Source organism: Anolis carolinensis, chromosome 5 (assembly GCF_035594765.1).
Source record: "Anolis carolinensis isolate JA03-04 chromosome 5, rAnoCar3.1.pri, whole genome shotgun sequence".
NCBI classification, from domain to species: domain Eukaryota; kingdom Metazoa; phylum Chordata; class Lepidosauria; order Squamata; family Dactyloidae; genus Anolis; species Anolis carolinensis.
This window is the reverse complement of record NC_085845.1, coordinates 77,766,523-77,783,345: the sequence shown is the minus strand read 5'-3', so window position 1 is coordinate 77,783,345 and position 16,823 is coordinate 77,766,523. Positions and strand designations below refer to the sequence as shown.

Here is a 16,823-nt window from a genome sequence, read left to right as displayed (position 1 = left end):
TAATATTGTGCTATGTAATAATGTGTACCTATATACATATAATATTGTGTACCTATGTGTACCTATATATATAATATTGATAATAATATTATAATGTAATACAATATAATACTAATAATAATACAATATAATAATATTAATTATATATTAAATGTAATATTATTAATATTACAGTATAGTGGTATAGTACAATATAGTACCGTGTTTCCCCGAAAATAAGACAGTGTCTTATATTAATTTTTGCTCCCAAAGATGCTCTAGGTCTTATTTTCAGGGGATGTCTTATTTTTCCATGGAGAAGAATTCACATTTATTGTTGAACAAAAAAAAAAGAACATTTATTATATACTGTACAGTAGCTGTCATCACAAACCAGTATAACCAGACAAACTGAATCCTATCAAGAATTTCTTGTTACTATCATTATTTCCATGTACAACACTCTATGGTACGTACATTTACCAATCCTGCATGCTCTGGTGTTCTGTTCGGTGGGCATGCTTCCAAACAAAACCTTTGCTAGGTCTTACTTTCGGGGAAGGACTTATATTTAGCAATTTAGCAAAACTTCTACTAGGTCTTATTTTCTGGGGATGTCTTATTTTAGGGGAAACAGGGTAATATATAATGCTAATATTGTGCTATGCTAATAATATAATATATTGTATGTACATACAACTTGTAAACTGCTCTGAGCCCCCTTCAGGATGAGAGTGGGTGGGGTATAAATGTAGTAAACAAACAAACAAATAAATAATTGTTTTTGTGGGTTTTTTTCCACTACAAATAAGACATGTGCAGTGTGCATAGGAATTTGTGCTTTTTTTTCTTCAAGTGATAATTCGGCCCCTCAACAGTCTGAGGGACCATGAACTGGCCCTCCACTTAAAAAGTTTGAGGACCCCTGCTTTAAACGCTGGCTTTTCTGTATCCCACTTCCAACTCATTTTAAAATTTCAAGCCTATTGACTCCCTCAAAGGTTTTTCACACCTACAAGCTATGTGTCCCTAAACCTATATTTGTATATTAATGTGCCATGCCTAAATGTACAGTAGTATCTTACATGAAGTTCATCTTATTAGTTTGACCCAACTCTCCTATCTGTTAATGTCACTTTGAATCTTGATTCTATTTTCTGGGGTATTGGCTACCCCTTCAAATTTAGTATCATCTGTAAATATTGTAAACATTCCCTGTGTTCCACCACCCAAGTCATTTATAGAGATGTTGAACAACACCAAGCCTAGAACAGTCTTTAACTACAATAAAAATCAATAGGGTGAAGAGGAACCATTGCTGAATATTCTTTGAACTCAGTCTATTAATCAGTTAGAAATCCATGCAATGTTAGCATTATCTAGCTCAAACTTTACCAGATTTTCTGCAATAATATCATGGAAAATCCTGCCAAAAGCCTTGTTGAAATCAAGATATACTGCATTTCCTCTCATCTATCAAATGTGTAACTGTACCGAAAAAGTAAGATTCATACTGAATGATTTGTTTTTTTGAGGAACCAGTGCTGGGTTGTAATAGTTACAGAATGTTTTTCTAAGTGCTCACAGACTGATTTGTTCTAGAACCTTTCTTGTTATTGATGTCAAGCTTTGTCTGGCTTAGTCATGGAAATGGAGAGCAGTGAAGCAAAACTGTTGCCCCTCACAGCAACACTACTCCCATTACATGTGGGAGGAGTGTTGTTTGGGTGGCACAGAACTGTGCTGGTTTTATTGGAGCCAGTACAACATGAGAAGCTTCCTGTGTTGAGAATGGAGCATTGAACAACGCCTCCACTCCAACTGGAGGAGGAGCTTCCGGTCGTCTGATGGGTGGTATGTCCATCCGACTTGCACCTCAGTTGAATGTATCGTAGGACACTTCCAGAGGTAAGTATGATGAAGTGGCAAGACTTACTTTTTCCTTTTTTTGAAGAGGGTGACATTTGACCTCTTCTAGGGTTCTAAGACCTGTTCTCCAAGAATTCCCAAAGATTCTCTGATATTATGCCTGTCAATTTAGTACCTTGGATATAGCTCATCTGACACTGGAGACTTCAAATCATTCAGAGTTACTAGAAATCCCTGTGCTACCTGTTTGGCTATTTTAGGCTACAAATATCATATGTTCTTTTCCCACCAGATTGGGTACTAGTTTTGTTTTGGAAGAGGACTGAGGCAAAAATAGATATTGAGCAATTTTAGATAGAGTAGAACAGACTTTCTATAAGGAACACAGAAAGGATGTTTCTGAGAAGGATGTCAGCTTCCAAACACAGGAGGTAGACATTTGGAAAAATGTGACACATAGAAGTAGAATGTCCAAGGATCATTCTGTGAGTTTGGAGCTACAGAATCCATTCAAAGCACTATCCCTTATTATTGATGATGAGGAACAGGAGAAACAGTGTCAGTCCTCAGGAAATATGCAGGTGACCTTGGAAGATTCGGCACATGAAAAACAGAAGCAGTGGCTTGCGAGCCTGGAAGGAATAAAATTCCATGACATAATAGAGAAGCTGACATGACTCATCAAGTCCACTAACTATAACTTTTTTCTATTGGTTCATGTGTGAACCAATGGCATTGCAAGACACAGCCTTCAGGATATCACACAAGTTTATGAGGCTCTGGACCACAAGTTCAAGGACCTTGATGCAAAGGTTATTATTTCATCTCCCCTCCAAATTGAAGGTCAAATCTCAAGAATGGGAAGGACAACTGTGGAGGTGAAGAGCTGGCTCTACAGATAATCCACTGGGAACAGTTTAGTTTCTTGGGGCATTGCCTGTGATTTCATGAAGGATGATGATGCAAATGATGAGTTTCACTTACAGCACTTGGCAGGAATGTTTTTGCTACAAAACTGATCAAATGGGGTTTAACCTGAATTACATTCCTGAAAGTAGTAGTAGTAGTAGTAGTAGTAATAATAAGTTTATTTGTATCCCGCCTCCATCTCCCCCGAAGGGGACTCGGGGCGGCTCACAGTAATATCAAATACAAAACAATAACAATGTACAATACATCAACAAACAATGACATGCACCAGTAGTAGCATTTACACATTAACTAGAAAAAAACTTATTAAAAACATAGAATTAAAAACAGTGAGGCTGTAATAGTAGATCAGCAAAGCGCACACTATAAGTTGCGAATTCAAAACATAGATAAAGTGCTACAAATTTGTTTGAGGTCAATCTGGGATGAGAGGAGCCCTGAGCCAATGTCAAGTAATCAGGAGAAGTGTGACCAATATAAAAGGTCAAGGAATATAATTATGATTATGATGGGGGGGTGGCAATCTTAACCAAAGGCCTGGGTGAAAAACCAAATTTTCAGGCTCTTCCAAAACGCCATCAAGGTGGGGACTTGTCTGATCTCCCTAGGGAGCAAGTTCCAGAGCCGGGGGGGGGGGGGGGTCACTACAGAGAAGGCCCTCTCTCCCATCCCCACCAACCGCGCTTGTGACAGCGGTGGAAGTGAGAGGAGTGCCTCCCCCGATGACCAAAGGGATCGTGCAGGTTTGTAGAGCGAGAGACTATCACAAAGGTAGGTGGGTCCCAAACCGTTCAGGGTTTTGTAGGTAATTACCTGCACTTTGAATTGTGAAAATAGCCCAGCTGTTACAGAGAGAACTGGGCAAATTGTATAAGTACTCAACAGTGGGAAGGAAAAAAAACTTAAGCAAGTAGCCCATGGTCATATCTCTCTCAGTATTAATGTACAGAGCAATAATTGTTGATGAAGGGAAGAGTGTGGAATTGATTTTATAGCTCCAAACCTATAGCATACATTCTGATAGTTCTGTTTCTGCGTGTCACAGTCTTCTTGCTGTGTTTGGTAACTACTTCCTTCCCTACAGGCATCTGCTGTATTTTACCTACCATGAAAGTCTGTTGTACTTTGTACAACAGTTTTCAACTTCTAAGCTACCAGCTTGAACTGTTGCTCTGCAGAGAGAGCTCCTCACATCATTAGGCAAGAACACAAACATAGCATAGATGTTTCAGATCATGAAAGCATTACTGGCACCATTCATGTTCAGTTATCCTGTCTAGGCAGTGGCACAATACTCTGGACCTCTCCCTCAAATTCTACTGTTAAACAGTCATGTACAATGTCTGTTGTTTTTGTCCTGCTAATTAAGCTTTAGCAACTGAGGAAACAACCTCATAATGCATATGGCTGCTACGTATGCCCCAGGCAAGTCAGTTACTCATTTTCATTCAAAAGAAGCCCCACCTCCTCTGGCCATGTGCTCAGACAGACCACACAGTACAAAGTGCATAAGAACACACAAGCAAACAAGGGCCATCCAAGCAGTTAGTCTAAACCTAAAAGACACAAGCTCACTTTATCCATCAATCCAAAATAAACTGTCTGCTTTTCTTGTTGTATGGAAAATCTTACAAATCTACTGCAACTCTCTAGAGCTCTGCCAGTAGATCCAAATCAATTTTCTATTAATCCTCAGCCTATACCAACTATCTAGAAACATTAGATGGACCATTAGTTTTCCTTGCCATTCTTCCTCTAGTCTAAAAAGATGTTCTGATCACCCCTCCCCCAATTTCATTTAACAACAAGAGGCATATGGGTGAACCTCTTCATACACATACCCTGTCTGAGATATTAAAATAATCCATATCTACAGAAAAAAAACTGATATGCTAGACCACAAAAATTGATTTAATAGCAGCAGCTGATAGTCTAGGAAGGGCAACTCAGCAAAATGTAGGAACAACTGGATATTACAAGTACACATAACCCATCCACTACAATTATCACACTATTAGTGAATAGTCTTTCTGTCTAATAAATGTTTTGTTGTATATATTCTATCCAAGATAAAATGCACAAAGATACCTGGGAATATTAACCATGGCTGTTTTTACATTTCATCAATTAGAAGAAAATAAATACGGACTGTATTAACAATGTATCTTCTTGTCAATATCAACAACAATAAAATGATTTCATGTTTGCTCTAAACTAGAAGCTAGCAACAGGAGACTGAGGATAGGTTGCACCAAAAAAAAAATACTCTATATAGTTAAAGATACATGTAATATGTGTGGCTAACTATGGATTCTGTCTTTTTGTGTCAGATCTGCTAACCCACTAAAGACTGCAGGATCTCAAAGTCTAGATGCTAAGCCCACCATACAAGTATTTGGCCATTACAAAACTGTAATTATGAACAAGGGAAGGTTCATGCAAAGTAGTATGTAGGCAACTAACTAATATACTGGCCATGTTAGCTGGTAGATTCTGGAGCAGAAGACCAAAAAAGTAACATTTCCTATTTGTGCCTAAATCACATGAAGAATCCAGCACCCTGTTCAGGATACCACAAATTGCCCTGGGAAGCCCATAAAAACTTATTCCTAACATGTTAGTCAGAAGTATACTATTTCTAAAGATGGAGGTAGTTTGAAATGGTTATACATAATTCTCATGAATGTAACTAATCATCTTTAACATAAACAGTTTTGTTCACTATCAAATGGATCTGTGAATGATCTAACATCACCAGTTCTTTTCAGAAAACTGACTTTGATAGACATGGAAAGTATGAAAACAGGAAGAAGCCTTCCAGATATTGTTGGAGTGTACTTTCCAAAGCCCTAGCCATCATAACCAATGGGGAAAACAAGTATTAAGAATACAAACAGAGAAGACAAGATACTAGTATTCAAGTAAGTATAATTACAAATTATTAGTAACTAAATTTCAAAGTACTGTATCATGTCTGGTTTTTAGGCACATAGTTACAGCACATTGCAAAGGCACCAACTAGTCAGCCAATGTGTCTTTCATAATTGCACAGATATTAATTAAGTTTCTTTTTTTCAGAAAGAAATGTAATGGCAAGCTTTTAAACTAAGGCACATTCAGTACCTATAATAAAAAAATCTCTTAACTCTTCCAATCTGACATTTTCAGTCATTTGAATCAAAATGTGATCACTTCCCATCTGCCAAAAATAAAGAATAAGAGAAATCTACGCAAACAAGGAGAAAAAGATTTTGGATCATATTTCACTGCTCTTATGATGAGTTGTGATTATGGTGCATAAACTGAAAAAACACAGCTTATGCCAAATCATTCAGGCTTTTTGAAGAACCGTATGTTCTCATATGAGCCTGCCCAAGCTCTGAGATCTCCACAGGGTTGGCTGGTGGGAATACAGTGGAATCCTTCTCTGTGGCTGCTCCCACACTTTGGAATTCAATCCATAAAATATCAGAATGGCTCTTCCTTTGTTGCCTTTTGTATTCTAGCAATCATTTAAGAATTGATTTAACAAGAAAATAGATTTTATAGTTTTGTACTGTTTTTAATGCTTGCTTTAAAATAAGATTTTGGAAATGTTTCAATTATTTTGTTTAATACCATTTCATGTCTGTATGTTATTTTAACTATATGTGTTTTTACTATAATTTTCTGTTTTTTTTGTGATCTGACTTGAAATTTGGAAAAAAGATGAAAGAGAAATAAAGGGAATAGATATTTTAAAACTTTTTTTAAAAATCCATTACTTCTTCCAAGAAATCCCAAACATATACCCCTGGAATTTGTATTTGAAATCAATGGGACTCACTTTTGAGGAAGGATGTAGAAGGTGACTATGCCACAGTAATGAAAGAAGCACAATGAATATTCCAAATGTATTGGTCACATGAGTGGAAATAGCCACTCCTTTCATATTTCCTTCATCATGTGAGTTCCAGATTACTGGTTGTTATTATATAATTTTTTAAAAGAATGCTTCAGAACCTATGATATATTTATACTGTGGAAATAATCTGTCATTTTAGAGTAAGAGTTAAGTAGTTAATAGTCAGAATTATGGAGCTAGTTGGTGGGAACTTACAGGAGAATTCCAGCTTGGTGATTAATTTAGACCTGCTCCATAAGTGACTTTTTGCACCTGAATTCCTGCAGTCTCACACCAGAAGAAGGCAATCTCTGTGGGTTGTACCATCTGTGAACAGTACAGTAAAATGATTCTTATAATATGCTATCTATATTCCTGACTGTAGTACAGCCATTGAATCAATGATATGTACCTATGCATTAAATCTCCACCCAACAATTGATTGAATAAATCTACTCTAGTTGGGACTAATCCACAGAATATCAGCCAAAATATATGCATTTGCACTTTAATATATGCACCTTTTTTGAAACATATTTTTAAACATACATATTTCTAAACACAAATTAAACTCAGATATCCACTGAGAAGCAGGAGGCCATTAAAGTTCTCTCCAATTTCTAATACTGTATTTAAAAAACTGTTCAATGAACTTTGGAACAGTACCTTGTCTTTTAATCCCCCCACCTCTATCATTTATAGTTTCCATGTGTGCACATTCAAACTGATGAAACATGGGATAGTAGAGAGGTTAGGGCAGGCATGGGCAAACTTCAGCCCTCTAGGTGTTCTGAACTTCAACTCCCACAATTCCTAACAGCTGGTAGGCTGTTAGGAATTGTGAGAGTTGAAGTCCAAAACATCTGGAGGGCTGAAGTTTGCCCATGCCAGGGTTAGGGCAATGAGAAGAGAGAAAGCTAAAAAAAGAAAGCTCACATTGCTTTCCACAGACACTATATTTCAGAGCAGACAAGAACATGTTTGCTTTGGTACTCTGTGTCTTTCCTATTTTTTCTCAATCAACCCTAAGATAGAGTTCCCAAGAAAATCCTCGGTTCGGTCAAGCTGAAAAACTCAGTGTGATCTTCTTCCACTATGGTGGCAGAAGATGAGATCCTTCATTCTGCTCAAGAACAGTTAAAGCCCACTGACCTTTGTGGAAGCAGTGGCTTCCATGCCAGTGAGATCATGAAACTGCTTTGACATTTAGGCCGGGGTTTAAAGGAACTATCCAAAGTGCTGAACCCTATCTCCAAAATAGGGTTTTGCAGCACTTTTGCAGCTTAGAATAAAGCCTAGAACAGGTTCTATTGACACAGAAGCCACAACTTACATCAAAATTGTAATATTTTGCCTGAGAAAGAAGAAATAGTTTCCATGTACTTACACATCAATCATACACTTCCATGTAACTGAGTTCCAAGGATATGATTAAGTGGTGTGTTAAATATGTTTTAATATTTTTATGTTCAATTGCACTGTTTGGAAACTTCAGCATGGTCATAACAGCTTCAAGGAGCACATAATGTGAAAGCAGCTTCATTAATTACTATATCATTTCTAGATGCAAGTCAAAAGGCTGCTATAAAACTATACAATTTTACGAGGTTAAATTCCAACAATTGTAAAGACCATTTTTTCTCCCCATATGAGTCTGGTCCTGTCTTAAGTTTTACACAGGAAGACTTTCTCTTGCTCCTACCACCATCACAGACTAAGTAAGTACAGGGGATAGATCCCTTTCAGTGACTGTGAAAATTTCCTGGGATTCACTGGTGCTCCCCTGTTCTCCTTTCAAAGGGTGGCAAAGTTTTTTTTTTGGTGTGTTTTTTTACTGAAACAGGTTTTTACTATATATATTCCCATGCAGGAAATCTTCTGGGACACTGTGCTTTATTTTTAATGTTTATGTTTTAATACTTTTCTATGAGTATGATGTAGTGTTTGTGTACTGGACTATAACTCTGGGGACCAGAGTTTGGATCTCAGTTCAGTCATGGAGACCGTATGTGTAACCAATCACCTTTGGACAAATCACATTCTCTCAGCATCAGAGGAAAAGCAAAAGTGAACTCCCTCTGGGCAAACTATGCCAAGAAAACCCCATGATAGATTTGTCTTAGAGTCTCCATAAGTCAGAAATAACCTGAAGACACACAACAACAATAACAACAAATGTTTTATACAATTTTTATCATGTCAGAAGCAACTTGAAAACATAATGCAAGTCACTTCTAAATTTATACAATTTATAAATTGTATAAATTATGATAGCTTGTACATTTACATAATTTATAAGCTATCATTTTAGTGTGTGCTTTTAAATTATGTTTAAATTTCAGGTTGGGTTTAAGTGTTAGGTTATTTGCATGTTAGGTTTTAACTGGTTGTTTTGTGAGCTGCCCTCACTCCCACTCTAGGAGAAAGATTGCATACAGATTTATTAAATATAGATACATGCTCCTGAATGTATTATAAACTAGTTTATAGTTAATATGGTGGCATTCTCTGGGTTACTACACCATAGCTATCTCACTTAGATTAATCAGGTTGAGTGAGCCTCCACCACTTTTTCTTCAATTTCTCCGTTACACAGTTGCATTTTAATGTAAAGAAATATATCTTGAAGTAGTCATGCTAATTCAGTTTGCTTCAATAGAAAGCAGTTTTGAGGATTAAAGCCATAGGCTTCATTAGTGCCACAGACCAAAAACAGATCCTGTCAAGTTACTTATGCTGATGCTTGTCACAACTTGAAAATTGCAATTAGAAATCAAGCCAGACTTTGGTCTTCTTTGTGCCAACTCCTGAATCATCACAAAATATACAGAAAGAAGTAAAATTTGGCATAAAGCAGTTATTCATTGTTACAAGCAAAAAACAAAACAAAAAAACAACAACTTAGAAACAAATGCGGTCATTGCTAATAGTCAACACAGATTCACCAAAAACAAGTCATGCCAGACTAATCTGATCTCTTTTTTTTGAGAGAGAGTTACGAGTTGGGTCGATACAGGAAACGCTGTGGATGTAGCGTACCTGGATTTCAGTAAGGCCTTTGACAAGGTCCCCCACAACCTTCTGGCAAACAAACTAGTAAAATGTGGGCTAGACAAAACTACAGTTAGGTGGATCTGTAATTGGCTAAGCGAACGAACCCAAAGGGTGCTCACCAATGTGTCTTCTACATCTTGGAAGGGAATCACGAGTGGAGTGCCACAGGGCTCTGTCTTGGGCCCAGTTCTGTTCAACATCTTTATTAAAGACTTAGACAAAGGGTTAGAATGCATGATCATCAAGTTTGCAGACGACACCAAACCGGGAGGGATAGCCAACACTCCAGAAGATAGGAGCAGAATTCAAAACAATCTTGACAGATTAGAGAGATGGGCCGAAACTAATAAAATGAAGTTAAACAGGGACAAATGCAAGATACTTCACTTCGGCAGAAAAAAATGGAATGCAAAGATACAGAATGGGGGACGCCTGGCTCAACAACAGTACATGTGAAAAAGATATTAGAGTCCTTGTGGACAACAAGTTAAACATGAGCCAACAATGTTATGCGGCTGCTAAAAAAGCTAATGGGATTTTGGCCTGCATCCTATTGATGCAGGCCAAAATCCCATTGGCTTTTTTAGCAGCCGCATAACATTGTTGGCTCATTAGAAGAGAGTTCTATAGCTTCTAGATCCAGGGAAGTCATGCTACCCCTCTATTCTGCCTTGGTCAGACCACACCTGGAATACTGTGTCCAATTCTGGGCACCACAATTAAAGGGAGATGTTGACAAGCTGGAATGTGTCCAGAGTAGGGCAACTAAAATGATCAAGGGTCTGGAGAACAAGCCCTATGAGGAGTGGCTTAAAGAACTAGGCATGTTTGGCCTGCAAAAGAGAAGGCTGAGAGGAGACATGATAGCTATGTAGAAATATGTGAGGGGAAGTCATAGGGAGGAGGGAGCAAGCTTGTTTTCTGCTGCCCTGCAGACTAGGACATGGAACAATGGCTTTAAAGGAGTCAAGGTGTGCATGTGTGTATTTCACACAAAATGTAATCACTGTTATTTGTTTATAACAATGCCAGCAGTTGTATAATATTAAATGGGGACAAGCAAAAAAATTTTCCTGACAACATCTTCCAACCAAATTTAAGAGCCAGTTGCATAGTTAGGCCAATTTGAATATGGCAAAGCTCCTGGGCTACCAGCCAGTCAAGGCCACCCGATGCCAAGATATAGAGAGAGAACAGGAAGGAACAGCAGCCCTGGCAAAGTGAGAGAGGACTTTCTGCTGTTGCCATCTTTCCCTCCTCCTCCAATAGGAGGGAAAGTGCAGAGGTGTGTGAGAGTAGGGCACATTTGCAGAAGGAGCCATTGTCATTAAAGAGCAGCCATAACAGCTGCTCTTTAACAAACAGTGGACATTCCTTGGTTGAGAGAAGCAGCAACAGCAGCAGAAGACATGAATTTGTACCACCATGCAAATATTAGGAGATGCGGCAGAGGAGGATGGTTTTATAAGAAAAACACACACATATTTTTCCTTTTTCTTCATTGGGTACACTGTCACATAGTAGAGGGTACATAAAATCCTTGTAACTCTCTGTTATTCAAAGCTAACTTTCATTCCAACCCTAGAGGAGAAAAAAAAAACAACTGGGAAGTCACATCTGCACATATCACAGATCGACAAGGAAAGTAGCACTGTTCCAGAGGGAAGAATTAAGAGCTGCTGGCAGAAAACGTGTCAAATACAGCTTTACTTCCCTCCCAAGTTGCTGTAATGATTATTACTCCCACAACTTCACAACCTATGAATAGGGTCCTGAAATTGGCATTCAAGTTAATACTTAATTAAGGCAATGGATTTCATTTAGATTAATAATGTAACCCTATCTATGTTTATTCATAAGTAACTCACTGAGTTCTGTTGAGTTCATTACCAGATACCTGGATATAGGGTGTAGCCGAAGATGGTTATGCTTAAATCTACTGAAGTTTGTGAGGCAAGTGACTCATTAGTAACTTAAATCGCATGGGTTTCAACAGAAAACAACTTTAACTTAGTCTGGATTCAACTCTTGCAATTATAAATCCTGTGAAGGAAAGTTTATATACAGGAGAACAACTATTTACTGTTTATGTTTATTAAATATTTAAATTTTTTAACAACAATCTATAATTTGTGTTAAGAAGGTCACAAAAGGATTTACAGGTCATGATGATATTCTATGGATCCTTCACTAGAATATGGAAAAACTTGTACATTTTCTTTTCTAGTTATTCCTCTTCTTCCATATTACTCTGCCTGACTCTGGTGCCAGCTGCTCAAACCTTGTTCTTTTCTGCCCTAAATGCTAATGCTAATTTTGCTCATAGAATATTCTTTTTTGTTTGTTTGTTTCTGGGATTTATTATGATATTATGATTACTGTATATTAATTCTTCAAACACACATGCCAGGTACATGCATATATAGATGTTATATGAAATGCAAGAAAAATTCAAAAGTAATCTTAAAAAACACAAAACAAATAGCTTCATGAAGTAACAAGTGCATAAAAGGCTTAAAAGGAAAGCAATCCTTTAAAATTGTTGTGTCTCTGGGAGAGAAAATACCTTTGAGTTGGAGCAGAATTACTGATTCCTTTGTAACAAAATCAGTATCAGTATAAGTTGCTTTTAGATTATTAGAACATATTAACGGCCACTTCCCTAAACAAAGAACTAGGAAATAGTAACAAAGGAGAACTGTGGCAGTGATGGAGGCATTTTCCATAGCAACAGTACTAGTCAGTAACTAGGAGAGGAGCAACAGCATCCACAGAATACAAGTAAGCAAGCAACCATCTGTAATGTTTTTCTGCACTTCTCCATGCTTTTGCACATATATTATATTGAGCAAACTGCCTCAAATTATTCAAAAGTTATTCTGATATCTGTATTCACTTAGTCTCAAATAAGAAAATATCAATTATTTTGAATGTGTGTTCCAATATTTAAAACCTCTGAGCTAAGTTAAATGCATCTCTAGCATTTGTAAACTAGGATGCAATCCTTGTATTAAAATATCACTTGTCAGTTTGAGATGTGTTTTAGCAAAGCTGCAATAGTAACTGAATATGAACAAATGGGACTAAAGGATTGTTTTCTGATTGATCCTCATTGCAAGATTTCCACATTTTCAAAACCAATGAAAAAATTCAAATACACTAACAACATGGATAAAGCAGAACAAATGAATTTCCTTAATGTAACTGGACAACAAATCATCTGTATCCAGCAATTCACTGTAACTCACTTTTGTTTAAGTCCTCACTGTATATTTGTTTTGATGATCACTACTCTTTTTTCCTCTTTCACATTAGATATGTTGACATGATTGTTCTTTCCTAACATAAACACTTCTAGAAAAAATCTGAAAATGTTTGGGATAGCTAGTGGTTCCTTGCTAATAAAGTGCTAAATCCACTTTCACTGATGGTCCAAACTTTTAGGAAACTATCCAAAGTGCTGAATCATTAAAATTCAGATTAAACACTTTATTGAGTTCATCATTCAATGAAAATCAAGAATGAAAGCCATCAAATACACCAATCTATGCTTTGAATTATTTCAGTGAAACCTGGGTAGCCTAGCATACTGTTGGCACAGATGCTTCAAATATGAAAGTATTTGCTATGTTTACTACCGCATGTTATACACTTCACAACTAAAATAACTTCATCAATATTAAAAAGTTAGTAAATTTAAAGGAAAAGTGTGCTTTTGATATGCATATCTGAATAGTAGTGGAACCAGTGATTTGCCCAGAAATGCAAGTACAGTAGAGTCTCACTTATCCAAGCTAAACGGGCCGGCAGAAGCTTGGATAAGCGAATATCTTGGATAATAAGGAGGGATTAAGGAAAAGCCTATTAAACATCAAATTAGGTTATGATTTTACAAATTAAGCACCAAAACTTCATGTTATACAACAAATTTGACAGAAAAAGTAGTTCAATACGCAGTAATGTTATATTGTAATTACTGTATTTACAAATTTAGCACCAAAATATCACGATATATTGAAAACATTGACTACAAAAATGGCTTGGATAATCCAGAGGCTTGGATAAGTGAGACTCTACTGTAATCAAATACTTCAAAACTCAGTGCCTGGCTATGCTAGCCCATACTCCATAGAAGGAAATCCCTTTGATTACCATACATTCATTGTATCCTATACTCTACCAGTTCCCTTTCTTTCTGACCAACCACTCCTTCTCTTATCCATCTCGATAGGAACTGATACAGTCTCAGGGCTGAGAACTGGAAAGTTGTGTGATATTCAGCTCAACTGGCAGCCACAGAGGATCTGAACTCAAGAATAGGACTTCCTTTGTTCCACTGGGATCTGCTGCTAGTTTATATTGTATAAAAATGATCCCACCTTCTATTTAAATGAAATTATTATGGAATCTTGGGCACATCGATGGGTAGTAAGAATGCCTCTCAGGGGCTTTTCCAAAACACAAATCCTTGAAATCATGTAAACATACTGCCAATCTAAATTAGCAAAGCTCTTTTACCTTGCTACTAAAATGCATCTAATATATATTTTAGAGGATGCATTTTCATTTCTTCCAGAGCAGTCTGGCTATGAGCCAAAATATAGCTGCCCAAGCCAAAAAAACAAAAACAAAAAACAAAAAAACAAAAACAGAACAACAAAGAGGAAAGGAACTCTTGCATAACAAACATGGTAAGCACTGTTCACCACTGAGTCTGAGTGGGAAGCTGTTGAGATGATATAGCAAAACTATAAACATGCTGCAGAGCACACAGAATGATACCAGGTTTCTGAACCATATTTCCTTTTCCTTCTATTTGCATATTTTAAAAGACAATGCATCAGAAGTAATAGAATATCTAAATATCTATTTTAAAAACACTCTATGAACTCTATGAACCAAATGAAATATGAAATTATTGTACCATCTGTTCATTTTTTCACATCTCACATTTGTCAGATTAGAGGAATAGGAATGCATCGTGACAAAAGCTTGCCTTATGACTTCAGCATTTATTTGGACTTCTGTTTCAGCACAGCAGGAAAAAGCGCCTACATATACTGCATGTAGATACAGTGGTCTCCACAGAGCTACATTCTGACTAATAATTTTAACAAGGTAGTTTCCCCAGGCAATCACCATTATTTGATTCCCTTATACAGAATACCACAATTGCAGCTGTAATAGATGTCTTATCTTGAAACAGTAGAAACGTTTTCTACCTTTCTGCTTTCAGAAGACCCTTTTCATAGGTAAAAGTAAAGGCTTTCCACTGACATTAATTCTATCTGTGTCTGACTCTGGGGGTTGATGCTCATCTCCATTTCTAAGCCGAAGAGCCTGCATTGTCCATAGACACCTTCAAAGTCATGTGGCCGGCATGACTGCATGGAGCGCTGTTACTATCCCACCAGAGTGGTAGCTATTGATCTACTCACATTTACATGTTTTAGAACTGCTAAGTTGGCAGAAGCTGGAGCTGACAGCAGGAGCTCACTCTGCTCCCCAGATTTGAACCACCAACCTTTTGGTCAGCAAGTTCAGCAGCTCAGCAGCATAACCCACTGTGCCACCAGGGGCTCCACCCTTTTCATAATACACACCAAAATATACTACTGAGGGACTCAGGGCTATAGAAGGATTTTATCTGGTCAAATAAAATGCTGTCCAGGAATCCCTAAATATATCAGTCCTCAATGGATGGGCATGACAAAGGAGACATTTACAGATATGTTCGGGAAATTGCTCTCCAGTAAAATGTTATCTTTTCAGTGAGGAACTTCTACTACTAATCTGAAAATCCACAAGGGTCAACACTTTGAAAACTATTGAGATGGAGGATGAAAAAGTGTCCCCTGGCTTGTATTCCTCTGCAAGACACTCCCCTGAGAAGTCTTGCTTGTTTTAAGTATGATCAGGTTTAAAACTATTTTATCCATATTTACATTTCTTGGTTATTAATTTTCATCCTATCATTTTTCAATTTATTCTAGAAAAATAACTATAATCTGTGGGACAGTTCTAGAGCTACTTCATGCATTACAGTAGTGGTTCTCAACCTGGAGTCCCCAGATGTTTTTGGCCTTCAACTCCCAGAAATCCTAATAGCTGGTAAACTGGCTAGAAGTTCTGGGAGTTGTAGCCAAAACACTTGGGGACCCCAGGCTGAGAACCACTGCATTACAGCAATACAGTTGTCTCATGCTCACTCCAGTCTGACTCCCCCCTCTCAACAGAACTCCGAAAAATATGTCTGAAATTTTTCAGGTCTGTTGGCTATGGCCACCTCTGTCTTGTTTGTCATTTTAACAACAGCTCTCCAAAACCTTAGGAGAATAAATGCATCCTTATTCAGAAATCCCAAATTGTAAACTCTACTCTCACACAAAACACCCTGCACATATTCTTCTGCAACCTGATTCCCTGAGATAATTATCAGCTTTCAAAATGTAATTCAGTTCTGCTAAGAAATTAAGTCCCATAAGTAGTTTCCTTTTAAAAAATTAGTCGCATCACGTCAAATTGCTGAATTTATCTAGAATTTGTAGAGATAATCTCCTTCTATAAAAAATATATGCAAAAAATTTCTGACAAACAGCAAAACAGGTAAATCATTTTATTTTAATGACAAGTCAGTGGCAGACAAAAAGATGTGAGTTTTGAATCCAAGATGTGGATTAAGATCTGTGTTGAATTGGCCAGCTTCCAAGTTAGTCTGCACCAAAATAGCTGGATTTCATAACCATTAAATCCAGTTCTGAATCAGATGTAGCATCTAGTGTAGAACAGAATAATTGCAAGTGAGGTCAATATAAATTGCCTCCCAGGTCTCCAGAGCAGGAGGTGGCAGTCAAACCTGCATCAGTCTCTGTCTTATTTTTATTCCAGTCATGAAGTTGCCACCACAGGGACTACCTTTATCACCTGATGTACATTTCCAGACAAGCATCCAGTGATCTGTATCCTAACAATCAGAATCATCTGGGATTTCCCAGTGCAGTGAAGATTTGCAAACTTCTATCATTTATTCATAAACCAGTGCCAGAAATAGCCAAAGAAACAAAAAGTGAAGAGATGTACCAAATGAGAAAAAGACCTCACTGTGTTT

General features: G+C 37.2%; 1 protein-coding gene and 1 long non-coding RNA gene across 3 annotated transcripts in view; one reads left to right on the top strand and one right to left on the bottom strand.

Annotated features, from left to right (window-relative positions):
- The window catches only part of LOC100565311 (gamma-aminobutyric acid type A receptor subunit alpha2), a 117,637-nt gene that overhangs the window by 85,460 nt on the left and 15,354 nt on the right, over positions 1-16,823 (bottom strand). The gene's annotated exons all lie outside the window — the stretch shown is intronic.
- LOC134299281 (uncharacterized) lies at positions 2,603-14,100 on the top strand. The gene is made up of 3 exons (XR_010006466.1): positions 2,603-2,660; positions 5,547-5,699; positions 13,947-14,100. It is a non-coding gene; the product is annotated as an uncharacterized LOC134299281 (long non-coding RNA).